Source organism: Palaemon carinicauda, chromosome 14 (genome assembly GCF_036898095.1).
Source record: "Palaemon carinicauda isolate YSFRI2023 chromosome 14, ASM3689809v2, whole genome shotgun sequence".
In the NCBI taxonomy this organism is placed as follows: Eukaryota; Metazoa; Arthropoda; class Malacostraca; order Decapoda; family Palaemonidae; genus Palaemon; species Palaemon carinicauda.
Window position 1 is genome coordinate 17251281 of NC_090738.1, and position 20697 is coordinate 17271977.

Below are 20697 nucleotides of genomic sequence, written 5' to 3' on the forward strand. Positions count from 1 at the left end.
CTTTTCTGATAAAACCTTCCAATTATACCAGAGAAAGATAAAAGCATGGAATGTTGAGGTTACAACCCTCGCGCGAGCACCTTTTGGGTGTCGTGTATAAAGCAAAGGCGCGTGAAATCCACTATTCACAGGTTGTCTTCCATTTAGTTAATTCCTTCGTCAAAGGGATGGGCCAATACAAAGGCCCTAGCCAACCCCTATCGCCACACCACCCACGCCACGACGCGAGCGCCATATGAACAACATCCTTCTGTATTGGCCATGATGGCTTGGAAAGGAAAGGGTGGGATCGTGTAAAATAAAGGGGAAGGGTTTCACCGGGCGCCACAGGTCTCTCCCCAGAAATAGATTTTTCCTTCGTCAAAATCCCTTTTCTGGGTCGACCTGTGGCGCCCGGTGAAAATGTACCAGAGAATGCCTTCCAAGCCCAACAATAACTACTAATTTAATAAGGGGAGAGAAACAACACCATGTAAAGAAAATCATATATAATTAAGGTAAGTAGGCATAAAACAAACTAGCCACAGGGCATAGTGAGAGTAAGGTTAAACAAACATGATAACAGGGGAGCCTCTGAGTATCAGAGGAAAACATGCAACAAAACTGACATGGCTAAGAATATCCCAACCTTATAACAACGGAAAACAATAATAGTTACAATCATATTAACCTAATATGTAATAAACTTAGGGCTAACGAACCACCAAGGAAGCGGCGTCATGGTGCGAGTGGCGGGAAGGAGGGAGAAGAGAAGAGATGGATGAAAGGAAGAACAAAAGATCAATGGGGAGAGATAAGGCTCCCAGCTGCAACCGTTGGGTATTTAAGAGCCTGTAAGTTCTTTAGATAGTGGCGTTTGAAGACCATAGGAGATTTCCAACCCATGTACTTCTTAAGGTCATCAAAGTCCATATTCTGGAAATAGTTGATGGAGGTAGCTATCGACCGGATATCATGAGCATGGGGAAATGATCCCGGATTGGCTTGTTTAATGAAGTATAGGATCTGTTGCCTAATGCCACGTATGGAAATGGAACCTCCTTGTTCTCTGATAAACAAGGGGCCAGACGATCGGGTAGCAGTCCTGGATAAAAAGGCCCTGAGAGTGGTGACCGGACATAGAGAAGTATCTTGGAGAAGAGGAATAATCTTCCAAGGGGACCACCTATTTTGGGGGTCCTCGTTCTTAGCTAGGAACGAAGTACCTCACCTGAAGGGAGGAAATCCATATTCTCTGAGATTCGTGAGATAGCTGCTAGTTCTGAGATTCTGGAACCCGAGGCCAAAGCTGTTAGAAATAAAGTCTTCCTAAGAAGAGTGATATAAGAGCAGGATTCGGTGTCCGTGTCGGAGGCCAGCTTGAGGACATCATTTAGAGACCAAGAGACCTTTTGAGGATGAACCGAAGTTCGAAGCCTAGCACATGCTTTTGGAATAGATGAGAAATAAGACTCCGCCAGGTTAATGTTAAACCCAACCAGGAAGACTTTCCTCAGAGCTGACTTAATGGTGGTTATAGTGCTAGCTGCTAGGCCTTTGTCAAATATGGACCTAAAGAAGGAGATGGCTAAATTAGGAGTCATAACCGAATGGTCTGAAGTCCTTAAGAAATCCGCTAGTTTCTTAACCGCCGAATCATATTGGCGAATCGTTGAGTCCCTTTTGTCTGATTCTATAAAGAGGACATTATCTGGGTCGATGTTTGCGTCCCTACGCGCCGCAAACTTCATGAAATCCACAAAGTTAGGGTTTTGGCTATCCTTGAGGAATCTGACACAGTCCGAGTTTGGACCACCTGGGTCAGTTTGGGGAATGGGATCCGGAAGGGACGGAGTTTCAACTTGAGGAGGAGAGGAAACCAACTGCTCTTTGGCCAGTGAGGTGCCACTAAAGCTACTGCCCCGTTGAAGGAGCGGAGTTTGTGCAAGACTTTCAGTAGAAGATTCACTGGAGGGAATAAGTAGATCTTCTGCCAATGGTTCCAATCCAGGGTTAATGCGTCCATGGCATAAGCCTGAGGGTCCAGGTTCGGTGTCACATAACATGGGAGTTTGTGATTGAGTCGGGTCGCGAATAGATCTACCTGGAGACCTGGAACCAGCCTAAGTATCCACCGGAAGGAGTGCATGTCCAGGGACCACTCCGATTCCAGTGGGCTCGTCCTGGATAATGAGTCTGCTATCACATTCTGGACTCCTGCTAGGTGAGTTGCTGACAGGAACCAGTCTTTGTCGGCTGCCAAGGTGAAGATAGTGACCAGGATCTGATTCAGGTTGGGTGATTTGGACCCCCCCCTGTTGAGGCAGTGGACTACGGCCGTGCTGTCTGAGACTACTCTGATGTGGGTCGACCTCGGAGGGGAGATTCTCTTCAGGGTCAAGAAGACCGCCATGGCTTTGAGAACATTGATATGGAACTGTCTCATGGCGGGTGACCAAGAGCCCTGAAACATCTGATGTTGGGAGTAACCCTCCCAACCACTCAGAGCGTCGGTATGAATTGTCACTTGTGGAGAGGGGAACTGTAGAGGAACAGACTTGGAGAGGTTCCTCCGATCGGACCATGGTTGTAGTCTCATTTTCAAGACAGAGGGGATCTTCGAGGTCTTGTCTCTTAAAGGTATTGTCGCCCTCTTTCTCCAAACTCGATTGATGTCTTTGAGTTTGGCTTTTAATAGGAGATCGGTCAGTGAGGCAAACTGGAGTAGGCCGAGGATTCGTTCTAAAGCTCTTCTGGACACCTGTTTGTGTTTGAGAAAGTTCCTGACCTTGGAAGCTATCTCCCTCACCTTCTTGGGAGGAAGGGAGAGCTTGTGCTTTGAGAGGTCCCAACGGATGCCTAACCATTCGAAGTGGCTTGATGGTTGTAGGCGGACTTCCGGAGGTTGACTTGGAAGCCCAGTTTGGCGAGAAAATGGAGTACCTTCGACGTAGCTCTGTTGCATTCCTGGTGCGACTGGGCCCAAATGAGCCAATCGTCCAGATAGGCGACGATTTGTATCCCTTGGTGTGAGTTGCTCGAGCACTGTCTCCCCCAGTTTCGTGAATACCCTGGGGGCAATGCTGAGACCGAAGGGCATGACTTTGAATGCGAAAGCTCTCTTGCTGAGACGGAAGCCTAGGTAAGGAGAGAAGTTTCGAGCTACTGGGACATGATAATAGGCGTCGGTAAGATCGATAGAGGTGGTGACGGCCCCACGGGGAAGTAAGGTCCGTACCTGAGAGATAGTCAGCATACGGAACTTGTCGCAAAGGATTGAGCTTCGACAAGTCCAGAACTACCCTCAACGCCGACGAGTCTTTCTTCGGGACTGTAAACAGGCGGCCTTGGAATTTCAGGGATCGAACCCGCTTGATTGCTCTCTTCTTGAGAAACTCCGCGGTGTACTCTTCCAGGATGGGAGTGGGTCTCTGGAAGAAGGTCACCGGTGGAGGAGGGGATCCCTGTGACCATTTCCAACCCAAGCCCCTTGATATTATGCTGTGAGCCCATGGACTGAAGGTCCAATGGTCCCGAAAGTGATAAAGTCTCCCTCCTACCGGCATCACATCATTGGGAGGGAGTGAACTTAGGGCCCCTCCCTCCAAGGGAACCCCTTGCTCTAGGCCCGCCACGTTGGCGGAACTGTCCTCTACCTCTGAAACTCCCTCTTTGGTATCCATGAAAGGAACCGGAGGATTCGTAGGCAGGGTTGTATGCAGGTGAGGGCATCCAAGAGGGGTTGGGCTGTGTACCAGGGGGAGCAGCGAGGTAGACTACCTGCTGAGGAGGCGCCTGTTGTCGAGAAGTCTTGGCCGCGGAAGACTGTGGGGACGAGGTACCCCGGGCCGCCTTGTAAGGCCTAAACCTCTGCTTCTTCTTGAAGAACGTGTGTCTCTGGGGTTCGAACCTCTTTTTGGCTGAGACCCCCCACCTTACCTGCAAATTCTGGTTTGCCCTCGCTGCGTCCTGAAGAACCTTATCCACCTCTGTCTGAGGGAAGAGGGTCTTACCCCAGCAGGAGGACGCTATCAGTCTGTTCGGCTCATGCCTGATGGTGGCCTCCGACAGAACGAACTTCCTGCAACTAACCCGAGCTGACCAGAAGTCATGGAGGTCTATTTGGTAGGATAGCAGCTGGTTCTTTGTGGCGACTGAACAGCGTTTCCTCTGGGTAAAGAGATAGTAGGGACTCCATGGCGGTGATGGATTGGAGGGACCTAGCAAGTCTAGTACGGGTCTCGAACTCAGTTTTGAGAAGACTCTCTAATAATCTGGGAAGCTTCTCAGAGAAAAGAGTAGAGGCACAGTCCGGGTCTAGTTTCCCCACCGTGAAGGTAGAAGCCGCAGCATCCCAGGCTGCCGAGGTACCCGGAATAAGCAGAGGTGGGGTCCGTCTCCTTGAGAGCCGGCATGGAAGAGCCTTCCTTGATGGCCTGTATAGTCAGCTCTGTGACTTTGTCTATGAGCGGCAAAGAGATGGAGGCCGCTGTCGTAAAAATAGTGTAGGCACCTTTGTGTGGGGTGAGCTTGGAGTTAATACACCCCCACTCTGATAGTGTTCTGGCCCAGATAGCCTGGGCCTGCTCTTTTGGAAATATGACCGCTTCCTTCGGTACCTTGTCCATACGGACCAATGCATGTTCCTTTAACCGTACAAAACCATTGAACGGGAATGCTAGGCCCGGGGGATAGAACTCCAGGTCCTCTAGAGGGTGGGTGCCTATGCCCTCCAGAGTTAGGGAACCATCTACGAATGGAGCATGCAAGGCAAACCGCCAAGGATTGTTTTTATCGAAGGGCGGCAGCTTCGATGCGTCTGGAGCAGAAGGGGGAGGAAACTGAGTTCCGGCGCGGATCAGAGTAGCCATCATATCCTTAATCTCTGTTATTGCACCAGAGTGATGTTGAACTTGATCTCTGACCAATCCTTTGATCAGTTGGATGGGGAGGAGATCAGCCCAGGGTACCTGAAAGTCATCCGTTGGTTTTTTCTTGGATTTGGTAGACAGACTTCTTAGGAGTAGTGGTTTTACGAGGAGCAATATGAATATCAGGAGCTGTCGAGGGTCCGGGGACCGGTGACGTTGATACTGGCAAAGCTGAAGTCTTATAAGTTCGAAGTGGCTTCACCTTGGGTCGTACGGAGGCAGAGGGATCCCGAGGAGAAGCCTTAGAGTTATCAAAACCTAGAAAGGAAGAGGTAGGAGAGGGAGTAGGAGAGAAAAGGGTTTCCACCAACTCGGCACCACTTACCTGCTTGTCCCTGGGTTCTACATCTATATCCAGACCCGCCATGTCCATCGGTACGAGGGGTCCGTCCTCCACGGAAATGGTAGCCCTGACTTCTTCAATTAAAGGGGCAGCAAGGTCAGGGGAGACTGCAGCAGTAGTCGAGCCTGGGAAGAGGCGGGAGGCCATGTCCCCGTCGAGGAGATAGGGTGCGCCAGACGGGGCATTCCTGCCGAAGCCCGACACCCACGGACGGAGAGTAGCCCTTGCTGAACGAAGAGACACATCATCGGCCTGTAAGATTTGCAGTGATTAGTGATGGAGGAGGGGGTTTGCCCTCCAAAATATACTGTGTATATCATATTCATGTCTATATTAGTGTCTGCCAACGAGAAATAAGGAACAAAGGGAAAACCCACTTATATCATCGTTCAGTAGAACTGACGACAGTTCGTAACAGAGCGAGCACAAATCCGGGAACCAGACCGGGTATTGGGCCTGTCCCGGTTCCTGGATAAAGGGAATGGAGCAGTGTGCATGAGACCGGCAGAGGTCATGCTCAACGGGGTCGCTGAACGAGGCAGGGCATCCTTCAGCAGTACAACGGGCCTTCTGTAAAAGAAAGGAGACATGAGTCTGGTGTTTCTTGAAACTCTGATAAGGGGATAAAAAACCTATTATTTTAGAGTTCCGGCACTCACTGAATTCCCTAAGCACCCATATTGCATTGACCAAACAACCGAATATTAACTTTAAGTTGATACCGCCCCATACCATTGTTGGCACTTTAATATTCAATTGTTTGTATATTTGTAATGCACCTAATGTCTGTTAATGACATAAGGATAATTAACTTGAAGCAATCCGCCGACCTCCAAGGGTCGGGGAAGCAGTGACATGCCCTTAAAATAAATATAAACACCAGCCTTAGCTAAAGGCAAGGCAAATATAAGTGTGAAGTGTATGGGCGACCTCCGGTGAAGCCGGAGCTCCGGTGAGGCCGGAGCGTAATGAAATGTCCTGAATAAAGGAGCCTTAGCTAAAGGCAAGGCAAATATAAGTGTGAAATGTATGGGCGACCTCCGGTGACGCCGGAGGATAATGAGATGCCCTGAATAATTCAATTGTGCCTAATAATTCAATTGTGGCTAATAATTCAATTGTGAAAGATAAAAAGCTAAGCCGCAGCTAAAGTCTAAAGCTTAGATTATAGTAAAGCGTATTTACGATCTCCGGTGAGGCCGGAGGGAGAAAAAAGGTCCTGAATAATTATTGTGAATAACAAACACAGTTGTAATAACAAAGGCTATTGTGGATATGGCCGTGGCCTGAGACCGGAGTAAGGGCCACCGGAGGGTCGTATCTAAACAATATGAAGCCCGTCCCATGTAGTAAACAATTATAAATATAACAATAGAACGAAAGTCATTGAGAATCCCTCATGGCGGAGTAGAACTCAAGGCGGAGTGGAAAACGTTCATAACTACTCCCGAGCCGTAACGGGGAGAGGACGAAACACGGACCAAAATAACGCTAACAATTGAAAAGTCACGAAAAATAAATAACTCTTTTAAGTTATCATCCACCCAGAGGGGGAGACGTGAGGGAGGGAGAACCCGTTGAACGCACAAAACGGAAAACGGGAAATCCGCTCCCCCACCGGAGCTAAGAAAGAAAACGAGAGAAAGGGGTAACTCGTGACTGCGAACAGAAAACGGGGACCCCAAGCTCTCGCTCTCTAAAACACAAAAACAGGACTAAAAAACACACAACACTATTATAAACGTATAAAATAAACCTGTACATCCATAAAACACTACGATCGAAGAATAGCATCTGCTAAAACTTAAAACAAATAGCACAGTCGAGTTACGAACGCCTCGGAGGGGCGGGTACTAAACAAATACAAAGCTAAATCGCTATCTCGATCGTAGGCTGGACTTACTAGCAAAAAATACCATGAGCATAAATACACACACAAAAAAAAGGAAAATAATAACTGTTCTAAAGGCATAAGGCCAGGGACTTAACCAAGAACCTAAGTGACAGAGTACTAAACGGGCAGACAAAGATGAATTCCCAAACAAGTGAACAAACAATGGCCGCCATGAAAGGCCAGCGGGAATAATAAAACAGACTATACTGGATATAAAACAAAAGCCCGGTACAATAAAAAAACTGTCAAAACAAACTATGGTACTTAACATTGGAATGTGTGAAGATGGAGCTTCGGACATGACAAAATAAATCCACGATTGATAAAAAAGACCGAGAGCACCACAAAACAATTCAACACTTTAGATTCCAAAAAGAAGGATGTTGTTCAGAAGGCGCTCGCGTCGTGGCGTGGGTGGTGTGGCAATAGGGGTTGGCTAGGGACTTTGTATCGGCCCATCCCTTTGACGAAGGAATTAACTAAATGGAAGACAACCTGTGAATAGTGGATTTCACGCGCCTTTGCTTTATACACGACACCCAAAAGGTGCTCGCGCGAGGGCTGTAACCTCAGCATTCCATGCTTTTATCTTTCTCTGGTATAATTGGAAGGTTTTATCAGAAAAGATATACAAGAAGGACTTTTCACCGGGCGCCACAGGTCGACCCAGAAATAGTAAAGCCGCAGGACCAGATAATATACCAGTAGAGGTATGGAAGTGTCTTGGAGAGGAAGGCATAGATATCTTGTGGGACCTGATGCAAAAGATCTTCAATCAGGAAAAGATGCCAAAGGAATGGAGAGGAAGCCTAATCATCCCCATCTAAAAGGAGAAAGGAGACATCAACGAATGTGGCAACTAGTCAAAGTTGATAAGCCATACTATGAAGATATGGGAGAAGAGACTCGGATGAAACAACAATTGGTGAGGAACAAATAGATTCATGTCTGGAAGAGGGACTGTAGATGCAATATTTGCTTTGAGGCAGATGATAGAAAAACATCGGGTTTAACAGAAAGTATTACACATGGTCTTTATTGACATGGAGAAGGCATACAATCGAGTCCACGTCAGGAGCTGTGAAGATGTATGAGAGATAAGGGAGTTCCTGAAAAATACGTAAGAATCACCCAAGATATGTATGAGAGGGCAGAAGCAAATGTTAAGAGCAGTATAGGCCCAACAAAGTTTCCCAGTAAATGTGGCACTACATTAGGGATCTGCATTGAGCCCTTACCTATTTGATCTGGTCATGGAAGTAGTAACACAAGGTATTAGAGATCAGTCTCCTTGGTGTATGCTTTTTGCTGATGATGTTATACTGTGTAGCACTGGGTGAGAGGTAGAAGAGAAACTGGAGGAGTGAAGAAGAGAAATGGAAAAGAGGGTTGAAAATCAGCAGGAAAAAGACAGTATTTGAGATTGAAAAAAGGGGAAGTTAGTTTACAAGGAGAGAGATTGAAATAGAAAAAAGGGGAAGTTAGTTTACAAGAAGAGAGATTGAAATAGAAAAAAGGGGAAGTTAGTTTACAAGGAGAGAGATTGAAATAGAGTTGAAAATTTTAGGTATTTAGGATCAACAGTTGCAGAGGATGGTGATCTGCGGGCAGATATAAACCACAGAATACAAGCAGGATGGAAGAATTGCAAAAAAAAGTGTGTGGAGTATTAGGTGACAGGAAAATAGGGGTTAAGTTGAAAGGCAAGATACACAGGACAGTTGTGAGACCAGCAATGATGTATGGAGCGGAGACGTGGGCAATAAAGGCAAGAGAAAAAAAAACTGGATGTGGCAGAGATGAGAAACATGGATGTATGGAGTGACAAGAAGAGACAAGATACGGAATGAGGTAATTAGAGGTACCACAGGAGTTAGAGAACTATCAGATAAGATCCAAGAAAGTAGACTTGAGGTGGTATGGTCATGTCATGAGAAGAGATGAACAGTATATCGGGAGGAGAGTGATAAATGGAGGTACAGGGAACGAGAAAGAGAGGGAGACCAAAGCGAAGGTGGATGGAATGTATCAGGGATGACCTTTGATCAAAAAGATTAACCGGCGATGAAGTGTGGGACAGAGGTAGATGGAGAACACTGGCCAAAACATCGACCCCACATAGAAGTGGGAAAAGATGCAGACAAAGAAGAATAAGAAGATAGGAGATATCTTAAAATATTTTTTCCTTTTTTCCTTTCCTCACTGGGCTATTTTCCCTGAAGGAGCCCCTGGGCTTGTAGCATCCTGCTTTTCCAATTAGGGTTGTAGCTTAGCAAGTAATAATAATAATAATAATAATAATAATAATAATAATAATAATAATAATAATAATAATAAAGGACTCGGGTTTGTATAGTTGAAGAAAAATATAAATCATCTCCAAATTCATCACTTGTTCCAATACAAATACAAACTTTTGTCCTTTACACAGGATACTTGTCCTAAGGTGGGAGGAAGGCCCCTTCAAACTGGTTAGAAACTTATCCCAGGTTACTAAGAAGTCATACCTTTTTAAATGGGGCAGAGCCAATTTTCCTTTATACCTCGAGCACCATTGGTTTGACAATACCAGCGGGTCCAGCGCTGATGCAACAAAGGATGCAGAGCAGAAAATTGTGTTGTAACAGCAAGGTATATGTATACAAATGAGTTTGCCTGGTTACAACAAACTTCCCCTCTTAAGTAGCGTGCAATATGACACTTCTATACCATGTAATAGAAAAGCTACTAGTAAAGTGGAACTTGCCCACAAACGAATTAGTTCCATCTGACTGTTTCTGATGGTGTGCCCCAGAAGAGAGAGAGAGAAGTAGTGAAAGGAACGGGCAGTCAATTTTCATTTTCATTAAGTTTAACATGTAACCTCCATCCTTGATCTAATATTAACTAGTCATTTGAAAGGACCCAAGGCAGCTACATTACTTACTGTGTAGCTACTACAGGTCCTTGAGAAAGGTGGCTAGGGACCTGTGGGTAGGTAATGGGCCATAAACATTGATTTAGGCTACACGTCAGCCTGGAGCATCTGCGCCACAAATTCTTACGGAATCACAGGGTTGTAACTACTCACGACAAGAGTTTTACCCCGACCTCAGCCCGAAGCAGGAGGTGAGAGTAGTGAATAAATACAGTCAATGACTTCCCTCAGCCAAGTTGTATTTAGTCACTGCCTTCAAGTCTTGTGTTGAGGAGCTGCAGACAAGGTAGAGTTGTTTGTGTACATGTAAGGTAACAGTCAAGCCCCTACAGAACCAAAGAGTAGTTTATCAAGATAGTTGACTACCTTTCTAAGGCTGGTGATCCGAGAAAGGTATCCAGGCATCTAGGACAAACTTATTTTGCGTTTTAGCCAAAGGCTCAGGGATGAAGGGGGAAGAGACTTAACCCCAGCATTCGGTAATTGGTACGTTAAAGGAGAGTTCAAGGAGCTTGCCAACTCACTTGGAGGTTGAGGCAAGCAATAAATCAGTTGAGGGATTGAGTTTTCTGCCATCCTGACATTAAGGCATTGAAGCCAATATTTGTGAAAAATAGATAAAAGGAAATTCAATTTAAGAAGTAAAGATGTCCTTTAAAAAGTTAGTTTTCTTTCATCTGGAATCAGGCAGGCTGTTCGTGTGATCGTATCGAGCAGTGTCCACTCATGGCTCTCTACTGTCAATTGGCACAGCTGCAAAGAAACAGCACTTCCTTTGTTACCTGTCTTTACAGTGCTGCTGTCACTTATTCACACCACTGAGTGACCGGTAAAAGGAAGGCGTAAGTGTTGGAGCATGAAATAAGATTGACGTACCAGGTTGGTTCTTTGTACTGATTCTAAGGGTTATAGGTGGTGAGCTCCCCATTCTTTTATAACGCATCCATGAACCAATGAACATTCGGTGGACTCACTAGGAGGGAACGAGCCCTTCAAAGGGTTTGTCCTGTACAGCACCATTCCAGATCAAGGCTGGGACGTTCCATGAGAAATACAGTACTAACAGAGGAGGGTCGCTGTCTTCTGACCTGTCTCTTCAGTTTCTATTGAAGGGAGTGTAGGTGGAGACTACCATTTGGAACAAGACATTCAGCCCCAACCAAAGCTATGCTGGCAGATGGGGCTGTTGAAGGCAAGGGAAAGCTACCTCGAGAAGGTGCTAGTTCGTTCTCAAGTGGGATTATACTTTCCACAAAGGTTTCAATGTCTATTTCCAAATAAATTTCTGGGCTCCACCTGTGCCGCTCCGTGAAATGCTCCTCTTGCATCATTTCTAAGGTATATAATGCTCGAGTGCTTGGACGAGGATTAAAACTGATAGGCGAGAATGACCATGAATGGGAGGTAAATCAGTTGTTGTTTGCGGATGATACTTTACTGGTAGCAGACACAGAAGAGAAGCTTGACTGACTAGTGACAGATTTTGGAAGGGTGTGTGAGAGAAGGAAGTTTAGAGTTAATGTGGTAAGATTAAGGTTATGAGATGAACGAGAAGGGAAGGTGGTGCAAGGTTGAATGTCATGTTGAATGGAGAGTTACTTGAGGAGGTGGATCAATTTAAGTACTTGGGGTCTGTTGCAGCAAATGGTGGAGTGGAAGCAGATGTACATCAGAGAGTGAATGAAGGTTGCAAAGTGTTGGGGGCAGTTAAGGGAGTAGTAAAAAATAGAGGGTTGGGCATGAATGTAAAGAATTCTATATGAGAAAGTGATTGTACCAACTGTGATATATGGATCGGAGTTGTGGGGAATGAAAGTGATGGAGAGACAGAAATTGAATGTGTGTGAGATTAAGTGTCTAAGGAGTATGGCTGGTGTATCTCGAGTAGATAGGGTTAGGAACGAAGTGGTGATGGTGAGAACGGGTGTAAGAAATGAGTTAGCGGCTAGAGTGGATATGAATGTGTTGATGTGGTTTGGCCATGTTGAGAGAATGGAAAATGGCTGTCTGCTAAAGAAGGTGATGAATGCAAGAGTTGATGGGAGAAGTACAAGAGGAAGGCCAAGGTTTGAGTGGATGGATGGTGTGAAGAAAGCTCTGGGTGATAGGAGGATAGATGTGAGAGAGGCAAGAGAGCGTGCTAAAATAGGAATGAATGGCGAGCGATTGTGACGCAGTTCCAGTAGGCCCTGCTGCTTCCTCCGGTGCCTTAGATGACCGCGGAGGTAGCAGCAGTAGGGGATTCAGCATTATGAAGCTTCATCTGTGGTAGATAATATGGGAGTGCCTTTGGTATATGTATGTATGTATAACTGCTATGAATTTACCAGAGAAAAATAGTCTGCTTGGGGTCCAGGCCGACTTCTTCCAATTCACACAACCCTCAGATCATGATAGAAAGAGAGGAGTTTATTCTGGTAGAGGAGACGACCGTCTATGTCTGCCAAAATCATCTGATCATCAAGGTTGAGCAGAAGACAAATGCCATGTGTGTGCTCATGCTGATACAAGAGTAAACTCTGGTGAAGACTTACAGAGCTGTTGAGATACCAATTCAAGGAACTTAACTGGTTCCTTGCTAAAACTGACAAAACTGGGCTATTTCCTGGATCCAAAAAGTTTAGGTATATACAGTACGTATGTCTATTGCCCTGGTCTTGTCATAAATGCTAAACATGTGGAAAAATTACTAAATATTTATCACATGCGATCTCTTGTCTTAAACCATGTTGGCTGTCTATCAGAAGATTGTTTTTCTGTATATGTTCTTTTATTATTATTATTACTAGCCAAGCTACAACCCTAGTTGGAAAAGCAAGATGCTATTAAGCAAGTGTTCCAAGAGGGAAAAATAGCCCAGTGAGGAAAGGAAATAAGGAAATAAATAAATGAGATCAAATTAACAAATTATTCTACAAACAATAATGTCAAAACAGATATGCCATATATAAACTATAAAAAGACTCGTGTCAGCCTGTTCAACAAAAACATTTGCTGCAACTTTGAACTTTTGAAGTTCTATCGATTGAATTAACCGATTATGAAGATCATTCCACAACTTGGTCATAGCTGGAATAAAACTTCTAGAATACTGTGTAGTATTGAGCCTCATGATGGAGAAGGCCTGGCTAATAGAATTAATTTCCTGCCTATTATTAAGAACAGGATGGAATTGTCCAGGAAGATCTGAATGTAAAGGATGATCAGAATTATGAAAAATCTTATGCAACATGCATAATGAACTAATTGAACGACTGTGCCAAAGATTAATATCTACATCAGGAATAAGAAAAACCATAAGTTTCTGTCCAACAAATTAAGATGAGAATCAGCAGCTGAAGACCAGATAGAAGAACAATACTCAAAACAAGGTAAAATGAAAGAATTAAAACACTTCTTTAGACTAGATTGATAACCAAAAGTTTTTAAAGACTTTCTCAATAATAAAATTTTTCATGCAATTGAAGAAGACAGACCTAATGTGTTTCTCAAAAGTAAATTTGCTATCAAGATTCCCACCTAAAATTTTAAAAGTGCCATACAAAGTTAAAGAAACGTCATCAATACTGAGATCCGTATGTTGAGGAGCCACTGTCCTTGACCCAATTACAATCATACTTTTGAGTTTTGTTAGGATTCAACTTCATACCCCATAATTTGCACCATGCACTAATTTTTGTTAGATCTATAATAAGGGATTCAGCAACCCCAGATCTACATTCAGGGGATAGAATTGATGCAAAGAGGATCATCATCTACATATGCAACAAGCTTGTTTTCTAGGCCAAATCATATGTCATGTGTATAAAGTATGAAAAGTAATGGGCAAAGAACATTACCCTGTGGAACGCCAGATATCAAATTCCTATACCCACTATGGTGCCCATCAACAACAACTCAGATCTATTGCTTAAAAAATCAATAATAAAGCTAAGAAATGACCCACCCACTCCCAACTGTGAGTTTGAAAACAAGGGCCTCAGGGTTAACATGGTCAAAGGCAGCACTAAAATCAAGACCTATTATACAAACTTCCTGACCACAATCAAGGGATTTCTGTACAGCACTAGAGATTGTAATCAAGGCATTACATGCTCTAAGGCCTTTACGAAAACCAAGTTGCAAAAGGAATAGATGATTACCTTCAGCAAACCTATTGAGACGTTTTGCCAGAAGACGTTCAGAAACTTTAGATGATATGGGAGTTATGGAAATTGGGTGGTAATCAGTTGGACTTGAGCTACCACGAAAACATTTATTACATATAGGAGTGACATTACAAATTTTCCAACAAGTGCTAAAACCTCCTCTTCTTGTTAACTTGTGCAAAATAACATAGCTTTGGAGCTAAGAAATCTCCAGTCTTTATAAAAAACAAAGGAAAAATACCATTTATTGATCAACTAGTTTCCGCATTTCCATATCGAACCTGGCCCGAAATTCTATGTAGCAGCAGCCATGGTCAAGGGGCTCTCTTCAATACCACTAAGTCCTTGAGCGATTTAGTCTAATGGCTATAACACTTTCGGGTTAGCACATTCACCCCAAGTCTCCAATCAGATGGCATATTCTACCCACTAAGATGATGCCTATTGTTATACTCCTTACTGAGGTAAAAGCACAATCAATTATGCCCTCTGCAAGGATAAAGAACACAGGGAGTGGGAGGAGAATCATTTACTCCTGCTCATGAATGTGCCACACTTCCAGTCAGCAACTCTAGGGTAGGATTGAATGCTCTCTTTTTTTGTCCATTCCGAGAATAGCAATCACGCACTGAAAAGAGAAAAAGATATAAGTAGCTAGGATAGAGCACAAGAGTGCGTGCTAGAAATAGGAATGAATGGCGAGCGATTGTAACAGTTCCGGTAGGCCCTGCTGCTACCTCCAGTGCCTTAGATGACCGCGGAGGTAGCAGCAGTAGGGGATTCAGCGTTATGAAGCTTCATCTGTGGTGGATAATGGGGGAGGGTGGGCCGTGGCACCCTAGCAGTACCAGCCGAACTCAGTTGAGTCCCTTGTCAGGCTGGGAGGAACGTAGAGAGGAGAGGTCCCCTTTTTTTTGTTTCTTTTGTTTGATGTCGGCTACCCCCAAAACTGGGGGAAGTGCCTTGGTATATGTATGTATGTACATTCATATTAGTCAGCGACTTAGTCAAAGTTGCTTACCAACACCAAATAATGTAAAAGCAGCTTCCCCAGCTTTGCTGAATTCATACTTATTAAAGGACAGAGATTCTTGTCCATGTAGGAACAAATTTCTTTCAAATAATATACAGTAATGCCTCAACACGAAATTAATTGGATCCGTAATGGCTTCCATAACATTTTATCGTCTCTGGTCACTTTTTACATATAAATGGCCTAATTCGTTCCAGACCCTACAAAACCACCACATTTAATGATTATAAAAAGGATACACACCACTAAACAGTAGTAAATGTATGACAATTACTGTATTTGGATAATTCAATAATATATCAATTGTTTGTAACCTGTAAGTGTATAATTAGAGCACACAGTAAAAATACAGCAACAAAAAAGTGGAACCTTATCTTTGGAGTGAGGCGATATCCAAGAGTGAAGTGCGGGGTGGTAGGAGGAGGATGACAAACGGCGGAAAATGTTCAAAAGTGGCAGAAACCATGAACAATTTTACAAAACCGATTAATAAATGACAAAAAACATTAACACCAAATTATAGGAAATTTATTTACAAATGGCAGGAAATAACACAACTTTACAATAAACTTTATATAAAATTTCTTTTCTTGCCTTTTTTTAATTTCTTAAAATTTTATTTTACTTGAAGTTTATTTTCTAAATTTAATTACACAAAGTATTTTCTTCTTCACTGCCACTTTTCTTTCATTTTTTATCTGGCACTTGATCTACTTCTACCGAAGGCCTCTTTAAAATAATCGTCCAAAGAAGCTCATTTCTGCCTGCTACTTAAAATTTTCCAAGAATGACTGGCAACCTTCATTATAGTCCTGAAGTGCAAGACCTGCAAGAATTTTTTCAGGGAGTGTCTTTTCTACAAGAGCCACCATTTGAAAGTAGCCATTTAGTAGTCACCCTCCTCCTCCCCGCTATACTCTTTCTGAATGAAGTTCACTTACATGGCCTCCAACTCCTTCAGGTCATCCGTCACAAGTTCCTATTGGTGCTCTTCGATAAAGCTCAGCAATGTCAGCCTCATCACTTCCAAACACATCGACTTCCCGAGTGTAACTATCTCAGCAACTTCAGATTGAGCAACAGGTTCAGGATAGTCAACATTTTTGGAATGTTTGGTCTGCATGGAAGCCCTCTAAATCTCGTGCGGAAACGCCAGAGACGGCATCAGGCCACAGCTTCTTTCATGCAGAGTTCAAAGTGTGCCTCAAAACCCTCTGACAAGCTTGATTTATTATTGAGGCATACGACAATATCAAAATGCTCCATCAAAAATTGATGAAGGGCGAGGTATGTGCTCTATGATTTCGAAAAATCTCTAAAGTTATTTCATATTAATCTTAAAATTTCAAATCACTTGCTGTTCCGTGGGCTGGAGAAGGGTGGTGTTTGGTGGAATATAGAGAACCTTGATGAACGAATATTCCGCTACGATATCTTCGTGGGCAGGGTCATTTTCCAGCACCAGCAGACATTTCATAAGGCACTTCTCTTCCAAATACTTTTTCACAATTGGTCCAAAACAAACATTTGTCCACTATGAAAAATTGTCTTATTACTAGGCTTTTCCATTAGACCTCCACAGCACGTGAAGATTTTCCTTACTGACTTTATGGGTCTTGAAGGCTCAAGGAGTATCTGAGCGATACACCAGCAGAGGTTTCACCTTGCAATCCCCACTGACATTTGTAGAGTACAAGGGAAAGCCTGTCCTTCATGGGCTTATGCCCGGGTAGCCTCTTTTCTTCTGCCTTGATGTATGTTCGACAAGGTATTTTTTTCCTAAAAAGACCAGTCTCATCCCATTTGAAGACTTGCTGGGGACTGGAGCCTTCCCGGACAGTCAACTCGTTGAAAGTCTTAAAAGCTTAGGCAGCTTTCATTTATAAGCTTGCAGCCTCCCCTTGATGCACCACCAAATAAATGCACAAGTCTCTTTAAAATATTCAAATCTCTCACGAGAAGCCTATAACTCTGGACGTGCCTGCTTCAATGTTCCTTCAGCGTTGGCTTTGGCCTAATCATGCACGAGATCACCGAAAGTGGTACTGGCTTTCTAGTATATTATCGCTTTGGTGATATGACCCCAGCCATTTCTTTGTCCATATCCAGACACGCAGCTGTCTCTCCATCTCATCATGGACACAGCTCCTCTTGTTAGAGGAAACAGTCACACCCTTAAAAGGTATTGCTCCTTTGATAGCCTTCTTCTGCTTCAGGATCGTTCTTAACCTAGGACTGATTTCAGCCACATTCCTTCGTGATCACACTTAGCCACATGCTAAACTCTTATTTCCTTATTGTTTCCATCTTCATCTCCATGGAAAGCATTATGCTCTTACTTTCCCTTGACATCAGCAACTTTCTTGGGACCCATGGCTATTATGTAACATTATATACACAATACAGTACAATTGTTACCAAAGCAAAATCACAAACACTAAGTCAATGCCTACGATACCGCTGCCGACCGTAAAGACATAAGAACGCCAATGCGTAGATGCATGATGGGATACAGTACAATAGAGGCTAACCAATGGAGAGCAGGATCTTATGGTGATAACTAGCATCTGAATAGGGAGATAACCAATGGGAGTGCGGGAGGATGGTAGCAAGTTTACAGGCTGGCGGCGCGTGAATTTAAAAATCAGTCTCTGACACGGTTGGGCTCATGCACTGACCATCCTTAGATTGTCCGAAACATTTTTTGTGATGAGTCATACATTCTTTGCATTTTGCAGAGTGAAAATGTTTTAAACTGATTCTTGTGAGTCAAGAGGTTTGACTGTAGTAGTCAAACACACTCATAGGCTATTTGTGTTTTTACAAAATTCTAAACTTTTTGCCAGAGACTTCATAGCTTTCAACTGTAGACCAGTCAGATTAAGTTATTTTTCCCTTAATCTTTGTTGTAAGTTAAATCTTTAAACAGTCCTTTTATAGTATTGTACCATCAATGTTCTGTGGAGATTACAGAGGTGTTAAACTTGCCACATGTTAAGTTTTTCAGGAAACCAACAATATGTACAGTACTACAAGCTAGTTTTACCAGCTAACTTAAAACTGGTACAGTACTCTAATTATTCAATCTAGATTAAGTTTATAGCTATTTCAACTAATTCCTAACCTCAACATGTACAGTACAGTATACTTTAGTAGTCCATTTCCCTTATAAATATTTCTAATACGTTTCAATTTACAGAAGGATAAGTTAGTTTTATGGCATTTTATAAGTCCACAAGGTACTCTCAAATGATAATCCAGTCTTTAATATGAGCTTTTATGACAGCCAAGTAAGAACTATTAAAGGCAGTACTGTACTAGAAAAGGGAATTTGACGAAGGAAAAATCTATTTCTGGGGAGAGAAGAAGTCCAAAAAGAAGGATGTTGTTCAGATGGCGCTTGCGTCGTGGCGAGGGTGGTGTGGCGCTGGTGGTTGGCTAGGGCCTTTGTATCGGCCCATTCCTTTGACGAAGGAATTAACTAAATGGAAGACAACCTGTGAATAGTGGATTTCACGCGCTTTGCTTTATACACGACACCCAAAAGGTGCTCGCGCGAGGGTTATAACCTCAGCATTCCATGCTTTTATCTTTCTCTGGTATAATTGGAAGGTTTTATCAGAAAAGGTATATAAGGACACTCTTCACCGGCCGCCACAGGTCGACCCAGAAAATATAGTATCTAAGTCGTCTTCTACAGAAATGAATCAAAATACAAACTCTTCCTATGTTAAAGGACATTAAAATACTACAGAGGGAATTTTCCAAAATTTATTAGAGTAAGACTTTTCAAACTACCTATTACCAATTCTGTTAGCTTTCTAAAATCTCTGGATAAAACCAGTTTTTGTTTGTTAAGACTTTAGTTTCAGATTTTCCCTTAAGGTTTGCAATCCACCGATTGTCGAGTTTTTAACAGTCGATTCATTCAAGACTAGCAGCTTTAGTTCCTTCCTAATGTCTCAACAACAGTAATATCCACACATTTAGGGTATCAGTACTTCCAGACCACTTCAACATAGTTAGATAAGTACAGTATTATACCTAAAAAAATATTAATCTCATTAGTTCAAAAACAAAACTCATTAATAACAAGTATTTACAAAAGTTTTCCAATCAGCCAATTTTAATAATTTGAATCAAATTCTTCAACATTCCTGTTAATATATGAACAACAACTACAAATCAATTCAACAAATACCATTCAAGATTTTTTAAACTACCAATATCTCCAAGTACATACTAATACGTACATGTTAAATTAACCCTCTAACCCACAAGGAAAGCGTTGCACTTCAGAAGCTACTATGCCTCTATAGCAGAGCCCTCATCTCTGTTTTAAAGTTGCTAAATGAATCAACAATTTCAACAAGTCTACCAAAGCTATCCATGCATTATAATTCTAAATGCCATATCACTGAAGCTACTGTGGATAGGTAGTTAAATATTTTAGTTTACGAAACTAAATTAGACCCATACTTACCTCCAGAGGAGACAAAAATTTGCTTTCCAAAATTTGATCTTTTACATAACCTCTAGGCGTTTCAAATTTAGATTTCCTTTCAATTTTTAATTTTCAAATCCCACAATCTTCTAGCTCTCTACACCCTTAGGCAAGGTTATCCATTCACTAGTTGACAAAGAAGCTCACTCTGAGTTCCAATATCTAGAAAAAAAATTTTGGATTACATTGACTATTTTATCTTCGTATTCACATTTGATTATAAAAAGCTTTAACACAACCCTTCTCAAAGTACTGTAGCTCATCATCAACTCTGCTGCTGGTCACATTAAGCAGACTCGAAATTTAAGCTTGATTAGACCTTACCACCATTTTAGGATTAATTTTCAGCCAGTATAATGAAAGTTAAATTAAGTTTCTTATACCTGTACCTCTTAAGCCTATCTCATTTTAATCAAGCATTTAAAAATTACCAACCTCTTATCTTTCTATACAATATGCTGTATTACTACACCATTTGTACTAGCCACTTTGAATTCATGCCACTTTAGCAAAACCTACAGGATTTCATTCCTTATTTACTGTGGATTTTTTTCCATCCATAGGCAGATTTTTTCCTGTCAATATTTTGGTACTATAATACTACTGATAGGAATTTTCTTTGGTAGCTTAATACTTATTCAGTTTAGTAAACTGTTAAAAAGACAACTTACTTTCTCTTTGCTCCCTGGCAGGATATAATGACATTTATTCACTTCTCCCCAGACCATAGATTGCTAAAACATTCCTATATCAACACTTGTAAATTTAACACTAATCAACTTGCGTAAATAATTAAAAAAACGTCCATTCTTTGCTGAACCACTTTTTTTAAAATAGTTATCTGAGATCAGCAACTAATGTAGTTCTAAATATCATATGATCCCTCTCCATTCATCTTTCATATGGTACTTGAAGCTTTTACGAAGTGACCAGCTCCATTCAATTCAA

At 42.5% G+C, this 20697-nt stretch overlaps 1 protein-coding gene across 4 annotated transcripts in view; it reads right to left on the bottom strand.

Annotated features, from left to right (window-relative positions):
- The window catches only part of LOC137653446 (uncharacterized), a 245199-nt gene that overhangs the window by 166267 nt on the left and 58235 nt on the right, over positions 1-20697 (bottom strand). For all 4 annotated transcript variants that reach the window (XR_011046482.1, XR_011046484.1, XR_011046485.1 and 1 more), the window contains exon 2: positions 19729-19911. The gene's annotated coding sequence lies outside the window, so the exon portion shown is untranslated. The remainder of the gene's footprint in view (positions 1-19728; positions 19912-20697) is intronic.